Below are 13547 nucleotides of genomic sequence, written 5' to 3' on the forward strand. Positions count from 1 at the left end.
AGGAGTCAGAGGGGATTTTCAGCCACTGCCACAGAAGATGTGAGTGGCTGTAACCAGGTCAGACCACGGACACCAGAATCCTCCCTACAGCAGTGACGGTCAGGGGGGTTTAGCTTGGATTTCAGGAAAGGTTCTTCCCCCTGAGGGTGCTGGCACTGCCCAGGCTCCCCAGGGAATGGGCACGGTCCCGAGGCTGCCAGAGCTCTGGGAGGGTTTGGACACCACTCCCAGGCACAGGCTGGGATTGTTGGGGTATCTGTGCAGGGTCAAGGTTTGGATTTTATCCCTGTGGGTCTCTTCCAAGTCAGGATATTCCATGATTCCATGACCAGCCTGAACCAGGGCATGAACCAGGTGCATTTGTTGCCCACAACTTCCCCAGTCCTTTCTCAGACACAGCTCCTTGCACTCCATACCCCAGGAGGGTGTTTCTCCCACTGTCACCCACTCATTTCTTTATTCCCTGCACCTGTTTTACCCCTGAAGAGCCCTGTGCTGTAACCACACGCTGCAGGAAGAAACTGCTGCTCTCTGCTTCGAAGCCAAGCTGCCATTCCTGATGCCATCCCACATTTCCACTGCCAATGCACACTCAATCACCATCTGCCTTGTCCACAACCTCTAGAGCTGTCCAAACCTCTGTCATGCTCCACACTACATAACAACATTCAGTGTTTTACTCTCTTTTCAGCAATGCCCACGTTATTTTTTAGACACCAGTGTAGTGACTGTGAAAGTCCCAAGATCTGAGCTGTGAGGGACATCCCAGCTCATCTCTGTGCAGGTGTGTGTGAATTGCCCTACTGGAAGATGCCCCTGCCTGTGGGGGCATCTCCAAACCCAAATCATTCTGTGATTCCACCTTTCCACCAGCTTGGGGTTGTTTTTCTTCCATTTGTATCACCTCAAGTCTTTTGAATTCCAATTTCCCTCTCATTCCCTGCCCACGCTGTCTCATAGGCTCCTTCTGCAACTCCCCCCAGAGTTTTGTCCTCATGACTTTGTAGATGTGGCACTTGGGGACATGGCAGTGCTGGGTCGATGATCCTAGGGGGCATTTCCAACCTTAATGATTTTATGACTCAATATTACAAATAAATTGTTGGTTCTGCTGAGCAGTAACAGCAGGCTGGGCTCTGCCTCCAGGGCTCTGAGCCCCTCACAGGTGAAGAAGATGCTCCATAAGCAGCAGCCACTCAACCCTAAATGTGTCCAGCCCCACAGGGGGTGCAGAGATGGTGCTGAAGGCTGGACCACGCTGTGATCCAGCACTAACAGACCCAAGGACCCCCACAGAAAGTCCTTCCCAAGCCCAGGGATCACCAGTGCCCAAGGAAAAGCTCAGCTCAGAGGCTCAGACCATTCCTCTGTGGTTACTCCTGTTGTGACTTTGTGTTGCTGTTAATTCTTCCACAGCCTGAAGGGCCTGGGGGGAGCCAGGTGGTTCCTGTGCTGAAACAAGTTTAACAAACTCCTGCCAAGGCTCCCAGGAATGAGGCAGATCAGAAAACAGTCTGGGAAAAACATTCACTGGGGCTGCTGTGAGCAAGAGCCATTGCTAAGAAGTAGCTATTTGGGAAAAAAGGATAAAAAGAAGGTTGGTTTGTTTTGTTGTTTGGTTTTTTTTTTCAGTTTTCATCTCCTTTTCTCCAGAATTATCCTGAGTTTCCAATGACAAGAGCTCTACAGAAAAATTCCATCAGCTTTCCTGCTTGCATTGTCCCTCCTTCCTCTTGTGGCCAAAGGAGCTGTTGAAAAACAGGATTCTCCTCGTGTTCCTGGATTTTCCCATCGATTCCATTCCTGACCCACTTCCCCCAGGAGCAGCCCAGCTCAGAGGGTGTTAAGCTGTTGGGAGAGGAGATGGCTGGGCAGTTCTGCATCCCCCACAAGCAATGGGGACATGATAACAGGCTTCTTGCACTAATACCAATATTTGAGACACACAAAAGACCAACACATAAAATTGCTCTCATCTGACAGCCCGGGTGAAATGCAGGGTCATTCCAGCAAGGATTGTTTCAGACAGGGACCTCTTTCACCTTCCTGAGGTTTATTTTAAAAATAGCTACTTTCCTATAATGCTGCTTCTGCATCAAGACATCCAAAAGGTGCTCAGTGTGGAGTGTAGTGACTACTCCAAGGGATAAAAACATTCCCCACACTGGCCCTGGCACAGGTCAGTGTCTGGAGAGGGATAAAAACTGAGGCTCAGTGGTTGTTCCTTAAAAATACCAAGCTGGGACACTGAAATTCTTTACATCAGCCAGCAAAAAACACAGCCAGGAGTTTTGTCAAGTCCCTTCTTCCCCAGTAGGTCCCGCATGGGATAAAATAATCCTGGAAAAATCAGAACTTCTCTGAAGTTAAATGTTCTGAAATCATGTGGAAAGACAGGAAAAATCACTGGAATTTGATGCAAAGTCCTTTTTTTTACTGATTTATTTTTCTCAAGTAATGACAACCTCCAGAAGCAAAATAAATGAACATTGTGTTTAAAACTGTTCTGCTCCCTCCAGGTCTTCCCCTGGGTGAGAAAACAGATTTTCTTTAGGAATCCACCCAATTCCTTGTTTCCAGTGTAAACAGCAAATGAAAAGTGAAATCTTCACACAGGAGCTAAAACCCCTCCTGCCTGAAAAATGGGAATATTCTCACCATGTGCTGGAAGCATCACAGAATCATGGAATATCCTGAGCTGGAAGGGACCAAATCCAAACCTTGACCCTGCACAGACCCCCCAGCAATCCCAGCCTGGGCATCCCTGGGAGTGCTGTCCAAACCCTCCTTTCCTGATATCCTTTCCTGATATCCTCTCCTGATATCCAGCCTGACACAGACACGAGGACACCTCAATTTTCTGGGAGGTGACAGCAGCTTTGGGACACTCCTGCTTTTCCTTAGGCTTGCATCAAGGACATCCCTAAAAATTCCTGCTTGGAAAGAGGGGATTGAAACAGAGATTTCTACTTTATCCAAGCATCTCTCATCCCTGGAGGGCGATTTTGGTGCCAGTGGCTCTGGCCCCATCAGTTTCCTGCACCTCCAGCAGCGATGGGATGCTGACAGGGCTTCACAGGGAACAGATGGACCTTTAATTGCCTCTGGGCTGGCTGCCTCGCTGGGTACAGCTCCGAGGGCAGCCTGCACTTCTGCCTGTGCCTGTCTCCAACCTGGAATGGGAATTCCAGGCTGGGAGTGCTGAGCAGTGCTGGATCTCCTTGCTTGCCACTCGCTCCCAGGGCATGGAAAGGCACGTGCTTGGGTCATCACAGAATGAACTGAGTTGGAGGGGACCACAAGGAGCATGGAGCCTGGCTCCTGAAGGGAATTCCATGAGAAGGACCCAGGGAGCATCCTGCCCTCCCTGCAGAGGACCACACCAGGCTGCTGGCACCGAGCTTCCAGCCCTCCTGCCCCAGGGCTCAGCAGGGAAAGGCATCCCATGGCTCAGGGAAAACCTTTGGCCAAATGTGCAGGAGGGGCCACCCTGTTCCTTCGTGTCTCACTGCCTCTCTCTAACCAACTCTTTAATTAATCCAGTGCGAGCTGGGCAGGCTCCAACCCGGCTCCCAAACTGCCCTGGCCTTCAGAGGCCCCTCCTGGAAACAGCTCTGAGCAAACAGCTCCCTCCTGCAATAAAAGTTCCTAAAATGGCACCTTCAGCCCATGCTGAGGGCTCTGAGGAAGGAAGGATTCTCCTCGCCCCCTCTGCCTGGCCCTGTTTCTCCTGGCAGCGAGGATCCCTGAACTGCAGCGAGGCATTTTTAAAGGCTGATGGAAACCAGGCAGCCCTGGCTGTCAGGATCTGCCAGGAGCCTTAAATCCCCAGCCTTATCTCCCCACTGGCTCCTTTCTCCCTGCGGGGCCGGGGCTGGGGGCTGGCTCTGCAGCTCCCCTTGGCCACATCCTGCCTCCTGCCCTCCTCTGTGGCTTTGGGGATGCTTTTGGGATCCCTCCTCCATGCTCTTGGTGTCCCTGCTCCCACTGGCAGCCTCATCACCCCACAAACCCAGCGTGGTTCTTGGCCCCACACCACAGGGCTGCTCCCACTCCAGCCCCACACCAAACCCCACAGATGCTCTGATGGGGAAAAAGGAGAACAATGTCCTGGGCCAAGCCAGGAGGAGCAGAGCCAGGACATTGGGGGAGGTGTTTTCCTCTCCCCTGCCAGGCACTGGGGATGCTGCCATGGTCAGTTCAAGGGGGATAGGGAGGAGCAGGAGAGTCCAGTGGATGACCCAGATGGTCATCCCTGGGGCACAGGAGAGGTGGGAAGAGCTGGATGGGGTAACTGGGGATGCTGGGATAAGGGAGGATCAAACTGCACCTGCTGAAAACAGGCTCAAACACTTCTCAGAGTGCCAGACTCTGCAACACAGGACAAGGACCACAAGTTCAGACAGGACATTATGAAAAGCTGCTTCTCCAAAAGATGGTGCTGACCTGGGAGAGGGGTGGTGGAGCGAGCAGAATTCCATCCTTGGGGTAGATGGAGCAGAATTCCATGGTTGGAATTGAACTGATGCTGGTGGCAGCCCCAGTGCAAATGGGTGTTGGACATGAGACCCCAGAGCCTCCCTGCACAGCACTTCTGGCTCTCTGCTGTTTGTGGTGTGTGGGGTATTCCATGGAATCATGGAAGGGATTTGGGTTCAAAAGGACCTTAAAGCTCATCTCAGGTTCAATTACATCCCACACTCCCAGGCTGCTCCCAGCCCCAATGTCCAGCCTGGCCTTGGGCACTGCCAGGGATCCAGGGGCAGCCCCAGCTGCTCTGGGCACCCTGAGCCAGGGCCTGCCCACCCTCACAGGGCAGAATTCCATCCCAATATCCCATCTAAACTTATTCTCTTCCAGTTCAAAGCCATTTACGATGTTCTGTGCAGAACCAGCTCTGAATTTCCCCCTTTTTCCTTTCATGATTGTCACTTTTCCCACATTCTGCTCCATTCTGTCCCTTCCACCTCGACCCTTGTTTTCAATTCTCCATCCAAACAGCTCTCACTTGTAAATTGTCCTTGTAAATTTATCCCTCCTCTGCTTGTTCCTGTCCCTCACCCAGTGGGGTTTATCCTCTTAGTACAAGGGTGGCCTTTGGACAACCCAGAGCAGCAACGCTGCCTTTGGATCCACTCCCAATTTGTGTCCCAGCCTGGAGAGTGCTGCAGGGAAGAGGGCTCAGTGCTGACACCCCAGCCCTTTGGATCCTGGAGCTGGCTGCTAGCTTGGAAAGAGTGAGGAGCTGGACCTGGAGGTGCCAGCTCTCTGCTCCCCAGGCCACACGGGTCCTCTGCTTCCCTTAGGGATAAATTTAATTAGCAGCCCGAGCTGTTACCTCATCCTCAGATAAGCAATTAATGCCACTGCCAGGTGCTGTCACTGCCAACAGCTCTGACAGCATTTGGAGAGCAGGGGAGGGAAATACAGGAGGGAAAACAGGGTTAAATGAGATTAACTGGAGGGGAACCTCCATGATGTGGATTACAGAATTGTCAATAAAGGGAATGGTCCCAATGCAAATGTTCCTGTTTAACCTCATCATTCTCCACGGGATGGGAATGGAAGGAAGACAGCACAGGCAGCAAAAGCATCCTCCTGGCTTTTAGACACGTCCCCACTGACTGGGCCAGCACCCTGCACCTCACCAGCAGCTCCAGGAGATCACCTGGGTCCCATCACCACAGGCACTGCTGCTCTGGCCTCAGCTGGAGGTGCCAGCACTTCAAACTCCATGTTCCCTGCAATGCTGCTCCCCACCAGACACCTCACCTCCAGCTCCATGCCAGGTTCCCTCAGAACAACCTCACCTCACCTCCAGCTCCATGCCAGGCTCCCTCAGAGCCACCTCACCTCACCTCCAGCTCCACACCAGGCTCCTTCAGAACAACCTCAGCTGCCTCCAGCTCCACGCCAGACACCTCACCTGCCTCCAGCTCCACTCCAGGCTCCCTCAGAGCCACCTCACCTCACCTCCAGCTCCACACCAGGCTCCCTCAGAGCCACCTCACCTCACCTCCAGCTCCATGCCAGGTTCCCTCAGAGCCATCTCACCTCCAGCTCCACACCAGGCTCCCTCAGACACAGCTCCCTCCAAAGTGCCCTGCCAAGTGTTTCCACGTGTGCCCTGCCTGTCCACAGCTCATGGCAGTTTCAGAGCCCACATCTCGTTCTCAGCATCATCTCCTGTGTCCCCTGGTCCCTGGGACAGCGTGGGGCTGTGACAGGACCTTAGCACTGGGGTGTCACAGGGGTTTGGAGAGGACAGGGCAGAGTGATGCCAAAACACACCACATTGGAAGGTCTTGCAAGGGGCAAATAAACCCTGAGCTGTGGCCAGTGTCTCCTCGGCCCAAAGCTCCACAGACCCAGGCCAAGGAGCCTGGAACAAACCAATAGTGTTCATCACACACAAATCCAGGCAGGTGCAGCCCCCTGCTCTCCTGAGAGCAGCACCAGCCTCACCCCAGCCCAGGCAGCTCCCTGCCAGTGCTGAGCTCTCACCTGGGAGAGGCTTTGGACCGGGGGCTTCCCAGCAAACTCCCCCCTGCAGCTCCCCAGGGTTCACAAGGTCACCTCCTTTCCAGCACTGCTCCCAGCTCCAGGCATCTGGTGAGCCCAGCACACCTGTGGGCAACACACCTGCGAGTTTCCCCCGTGCTGCTGCGGGGGAGGGCACATCCATCACTGCTGATGGCATTCCTGTCACAGAGAAACGCCTGGAATGTTTTACCTGCCCTGGCAGCCTGGCTCAGCCTCCCCAGCCTGTCACAGCTTCTTAAAGAGAGATGGAAAGTTTTCTGTCCCAGCATGAGGGACTGGGATGTTGCCAAGGTCCTCAGGGTACAGATGGAGGGGACCATAATGCAGCATTTATCCTGTCAGGGCCAGCCATGCACAAGGACTTCCCTGTCCCTGTTTGGGGTCAGTCTCCTCTCCCAGGAAACAAGCAAAAGAACAAGAGGAAACAGCTTCAAATTGTAACCAGGGGAGGTTTAGATAGAATATTAAGGAAGATTTGGTCATGGGAAGGATGGTCAGGTATCAGCACAGGCTGCCCAGGTGGAGTTATCATCCCTGGAAGTGCTCAAACAACACGTGGGTGTGGCAGCTGGGGACAAGGGACAGTGGTGGCCCTGGCAGTGCTGGGTTAACAGCTGGATTCAATCTCAGAGAGCTTTTCCAGCCTTGGTGACTCCAGGATTCTGTGGTTCTATCCCAAGGAGCCATGGACCTGTGTGTCCACCACGCTGCTGGAGAGCAGGGCTGGCTGCAGCCCCAGCCTCAGTTCACTGCACACTTCCAGAAGCTGAAACCAGGGCTGAGTTCAGAGCTCAGCAGCTGCTCTGGTGGCAGCAGATGCCTCCAAACTCCTGGCTCCTCCAGGGTGTGACTGTTCAAGGCCAGCTCAGTGCTCTCCTGAAGCAGGACATTCCCCACCCCAGGAATGCCAGGTGATGCTGGCCCAGGAGCAATCCCAGTGCCAGGCATGGGGCAAGCAGGACACTGCTTCCAAACCTCCAAACCTTGTCTGGGCAGCTTGGCACACACAGAAGGAAGCAGAGCTCCAGGGGATGGACAACAGCATTGCCTGGGAGCCCTGGGGTGACTTGCATGGAGCAGGGGAATAATGGGGCACTGCTTTCATCTCTGAGGTCCCAGCACAGGAAGGACATGGAGCTGCTGGAGTGAGACCAGAGAAAGCCACAGAGATGCTCCAAGGGCTGGAGCCCCTCCAGAGCCAGGCTGGGAGAGCTGGGGGTGCTCACCTGGAGAGGAGAAGGCTCCAGGGACACCCAGAGCCCCTTCCAGGGCCTAAAGGGGCTCCAGGAGAGCTGGAGAGGGACTGGGGACAAAGGATGGAGAGACAGGACACAGGGAATGGCTTCCCACTGCCAGAAAACAGGGTTAGATGGGAGATTGGGAAAGAATTCCTGGCTGTGAAGGAGTTGTGGCCTTGGCACAGGGTGCCCAGAGAAGCTGTAGCCATCCCTGGATTCTTGGAAGTGTCCAAAGCCAGGCTGGATGAGGCTTGGAGCACCCTGGGACAGTGAAAGGTGTCCCTGCCCATGGTGGAATGGGATGAGCTTTAAGTTCCCTTCCAACCCAAACCATTCTGGGAGTCTACAATTTTATATCCTCATTTTAAACACGCAGCTCAGGCCAGCAGCACAAGTTTTCTCCTGAGGTAAACACCCAAGCACTGCAGGCTCACACACTGACTATTCCCAGCCAGCTTTCTCCAAGAAACCTCCTGAAGAATTTGGGACCTTCACATTTTTTTTTACTTTGTTTGGTCTTGTTTAACTGTTTCCCAAAGCTCCTGCCTGGGAGAGCTCTGCCTGGGGAGGGAGGAGAAGTTAACCATTACAGGAACACTTCCCAAGGATTTAAGGCAGGGAAAGGAACAAACCAAGCAGGCAAGTGGTGACATCAAAGTTGCACTGATGGAAAACCCCTAATCCTATAAACCCTTCCTGCTTTAATTGGTGTTAAAACAAAGATAATCTTATCTCAGCCCTATAAAAGAAGGGATAGGATGTTCTTTCTAAAAGCCTCTCTAAAAGCCCTCGTAAACTTGACAAACATTCCATGTTTCCAGCCCGAGGAGAACAACTTTAATCCTAAAGGAAACAAGGAAGCAAAAAGGGAGATTTTCCTGGACAAGAGCCCTTCAAATGTCCCCAGTCCTCTTGGTGCTGGTGCCAATCTGGAGTCACAGCCTGGGCACTGTGGGGCTGCTGGGGACAGGGGCACACACACACCATGGACCAGGAATTCCTGCACATTCCCAGCTCCAGCAGGGCCAGGATCAGACCTGATTTGTGTCTCCTTCTCCAGGACCATGGACCAGGAATTCCTGCACATTCCCAGCCCTGAGCAGGGCCAGGATCAGACCTGATTTGTGTCTCCCTCTCCAGGACCATGGACCAGGCACATTCCCAGCTCCAGCAGGGCCAGGATCAGACCTGATTTGTGTCTCCTTCTCCAGGATCATGGACCAGGAATTCCTGCACATTCCCAGCCCTGAGCAGGGCCAGGATCAGAGCTGATTTGTGTCTCCTTCTCCAGGACCATGGACCAGGAATTCCTGCACCTTCCCAGCCCTGAACAGAGCCAGGATCAGACCCAGGACAGATTTGTGCCTCCCTCTCCAGGTCCATGGACCAGGAATTCCTGCACATTCCCAGCTCCAGCAGGGCCAGGATCAGACCTGATTTGTGCTTCCCTCTCCAGGTCCATGGACCAGACATTCCTGCACATTCCCAGCTCCAACAGAGCCAGGATCAGACCCAGGACAGATTTGTGCCTCCCTCTCCAGGTCCTCCAGGTGCAGATAGTTTTTATTATTTTTTACTGCTCAATGTTTTTACCCGTCTCATCTTCACTCCCTTGTCTCAGATGTTGGAGGAGCACTTTCAGAGCCTGAGATGGGGTCTCTGAGGGAATCCCCAGTGTGCAGACAATGCCTCAGCTCCCAAATTGATCTGCCTTGACTTTCCCCAGCACCAGGAGCCCTCCCTCCCCACATCCCCTTCCCCATCCCAGCAGTGCCCTGCAGACCCCTCGAGGTTCCCTTCCCAAGCAGCTTTCCCAGGTGGAGCTGGGGGTGGCCTGGAAGCCTTGGAATGGGAGTGGGCATGTTTAATCATGACATTTTAATGCTGTTTAGCACCCAGTTGGGACAAGTTCAAAGTGCCAGTTGGTTTGGTGCCAGCAGCCACTTTCCAGATGACAACAGTGCTCTGTGTCAGCCCCTGGTGCTGAGCAGAACTGGCAGGAGGATTAAAAATGGGCCGTTGTGGTGGGTTGAGTCACTGGGGAAGCTGCACAGAACCTTTCATTCCTGGCCTGCAGTGAGCAGAGGAGCTGTGGGGAGGCAGCACGGCCTGGGAAGGGCACACACTGTCCACATGTGCTTCCCAAAAAACCCTGAAGGAGGAAAAACCCAAGGGGAATCAACCTTCCTCCAAAAAAAAAGGCTCCCAGGTGCACTGGCAATGAAAAGCTGTTCCAGTTTGGGCTCCCCAGCACAAGGAAGGACTCCAGGATGCTGGAGCACATGGAGAGGCTGAGGATGGATGTGAGCCTGGAAAAGAGAAGGCAAAGGAGAGAGCTTGCTGCTGCCTGCAGGGTGGGAGGAAGGTGGAGGCAGACTCAGAAGGAGGGCAGGACTCTGGCTGGCACATGGAAAATTCCAGCTGGACACCAGAATGTTTTTCACCACGAGGGAGGTCAAGTACTGGAAGGAGGGACCAGAAGCAGAGGGATCCACACCCTCCGAGACAGTCACAGCCACTCCTGGGAAACTGAGCTGCTTTCTGCCCCTCCAGCTGCCCACAACCAACTCATCTTCCACCTCTCAAGGTCCAGGAATTGTTTGTGGGAGCAGACTGGGAGAAAGATTCACTTTTGCTGAAGCAATCCTGGTTGAAGTGAGGTCCCTTCCCCGGAGCAGAACCCCTCGGTGCTGTCACCACCACGGCTCAGGGACTGCAGTGCCAGCCTGTGACTCCAGCTCCTCTCCACAACTCCATCTGGCCCTGCCACCTCGCATTCCCTCACGTCCCAGCAGCCACACTTCTGCTGCTCAGACGTTTTCAGGGCTTCCCCAGCAGCCTGGGCTGAGGCAGCTCCAGCCGGCAGCGAGCTGAAGTTGGAACGCTGTGTTTGTTCCTGTATAACCCAAAATCACGGTGTCTGCAGGCACCTGATCTGCCAAAAGAGCTGGGGTTCCACTGGAACAGCCTCCTTGTGGCATCATTAAGGCTGGAAAAGCCTTCTGAGATCCTCGAGTCCAAATGCCAGCCCAGCACTGCCAGGGCTGTGCCACATCCACAGATTGAACAATAATTCCAGGGATTGCTGATTCCACCACCGCCCTGGGCAGCCTGTGCCAGTGTCTGATCATCCTTTCTGTGGAGGAATTCTCCCTGATATCCAAAATAAAACTCCCCTGGCACAGCTTGAGGCCATTTCCCCTTGTCCTGTCCCTGTTCCCTGGGAGCAGAGCCTGGTCCCCTCCTGGCTGTCCCCTCCTGGAGGGACTTGTGCAGAACCACAAGGTCCCACCTGAGTCTCCTCTTCTCCAAACTGAGCCCTGCCAGCTCCTTCAGCCCCTCCTCATGAGCCTTGTGCTCCAACTCTTTGACCAAGGGAGGCCACAGAAGGAAGACAAATCACTGTAATCAGCACATGAATTTTTGACAGGATATTTTGGACAGAAAACAGGAAATATCAGGTGGGGATGTAAAATGAAGCCTGAGAAAACCACTGTCACCTGCAACTCTTCCCAAAAACCAGTCTGAACCATCCTGCAGATGAGAACCATGTCAAGATCACCCCGTGCCAGGGAGGTGCATGTGAGGAAAGCTAAAACAGGGATTTCAGGCATTATTTCCTAGGAAATCTTTTCTAAAGCCTCCCTGTGCTGCACGAGTGTAATGACTGCCACAATTCATGGCTGAACAAACACCCAGGAGCAATTCCCACTGTCTGCATTCCCTGTGCACTCCATGTGTCATTGAGGGCTGTGAGGGATCAACATCAGAGGGAGGAGGCTGAGCCCTGGTCCCCAGGCCCCCATTCCACTGATAACTTTCTCTAAAAGGATGCTCTGATGAGGGAAAAACAGCAGCAAATAATTATCTCTCTAAATCCATCAGGAGAGCTGCTCAGTGGAGGGATCTGAGAGCCCAGCATGCTGGAAAACAGATGGGGAGAGGCAATTTTCAACAGCTCATAATTCCCATTATTTGGGTGGGTTTCTCCTGCATCCATCAAAATGCACCTTCCACATCTGAAAGCTTTCTTCCACCAGATTTCAGACTTCCAAACCCCCAGACTTTCCTGCTGGGAGGAACTTGAGGTGGAAGAGATGTGAGGACGCTCAAAGAGAAGGTTGGGAGATGCTGGCTGGTGTCAGGGGTGTGAAGGTTGAGCCCTGCCCCTGTGAATTTAGAATTCTCTGGAAATCAGGGTTTTCCCTGCTTCCCAGATTTCCAGGGAAATTTGGTTTTCCCTGCTGCCAAGCCCAGCATGAGCAGGGAACAGGTTCCCAGAGATGCCAACAAGGCCATCAAGGACAGAGAGCACAAATAAATATAATTTATTATATATATAGTATATATAATATTATTATTATTATATAATTATATATAATATAATATATTATATATAATATATTAATATATCATATAAAATATATATTATATTAATATATTGATATATTATATATTATATAATGTATTATATAATAATATAATATATATTATATATTATATAATTATATATTATATATTATATAATATATATTATATAGTAATATAATATATATTATAGAATAATATAATATATATTATATATTATATAATTATATATTATATATTAATTATATTATATTGTATTATTAACATTATTATACAATTATATTGTATATTATATATTAATGTATATTATACTATATTAATAATAATATATTCTATATATTATATGCATATATATTATATTATTATATAATTATATAATATATAATAATATAATATATATTATATGTATTATATTATTATATATATTATACAATATTATAATTATTATATATATTGGAGCCAAAATAGGCTCCAATAAAGTTGCTGCTGCCCCCAGGAAAAAGGCAATTCGTATTTTTACAATAAAAATTAATTCTGAACCAAAAAACGACAGTGAAGGAGTAAAAATGCATCTTAAAAAAAGTCCTGAACTGGCAGCAGTGGCTTTAAATTAGTCAGCAGGAAATACAGCAGTTGGTAAAAGCTGTGGAAAGAACAGGGCCCTTAAGATTAACAGAACAAGAAGGAAATCAAGAACATGAGAAAAATGAAGCCACAGTCAAGAGATGGTCCCCAAAATCTGGGCAAACCATCCACTGTGCCAGAGAAGAAAAGGGATATTTAATCACACAGCGGGATTGTTTCATAACCAACACATCCCTAAAATTTTCCATTCCTCCTGAAGCAGGAGGAATATCAGCTCTGGGCTCCCAGAGCAGGATTAGATAACTGGGAGCCAAGAGCTTTGAGGCTCTGCCAGGGAAACTCGGTGATGTGTCTGCTGGTGCTCACAAAATCCAGCGTTGTGAGGCCATTCAGGGAAGCCAACACAGGGATCACCATGCCCAAGGGTCTCCAAGGGCAGGAGATGCTCCTGGCCAAGGTGCTGGCATCACTTCCAGGGGTGAAAAGTGGAGCGAGTGATTTGAGGTGAAGCTCCCTGATGGATTTTCTCGGTGTTGTTTGGCTCAGAGCATCCTCCCAGCGCCGTTGTGCACAAGGTGCTGCTCGGGGTGGTGAACAGCCCAGGGGGGCTGCAGGGAACAGGCTGGCTCTGAGGGAGGGCTCAGCACTGCATCTCAGATGGACAGGACCCCCCACTCTGCTCTGCTGAGACCCCCACTGAATGCTGCCTCTGGCCCTGGAGTCCTCAGCACGGGAAGGATGTGGAGCTGCTGGAGCAGCTCCAGAGAAAGCCACGGAGAAGCTCCAAAGGCTGGAGCCCCTCTGCTCTGCAGC

General features: G+C 51.4%; 1 protein-coding gene across 5 annotated transcripts in view; it reads right to left on the bottom strand.

Moving 5' to 3' along the window:
- The window catches only part of EPHB2 (EPH receptor B2), a 133746-nt gene that overhangs the window by 51912 nt on the left and 68287 nt on the right, over positions 1–13547 (bottom strand). The window lies entirely within an intron of this gene.

Source organism: Parus major, chromosome 21, assembly GCF_001522545.3.
Source record: "Parus major isolate Abel chromosome 21, Parus_major1.1, whole genome shotgun sequence".
Taxonomy (NCBI): domain Eukaryota; kingdom Metazoa; phylum Chordata; class Aves; order Passeriformes; family Paridae; genus Parus; species Parus major.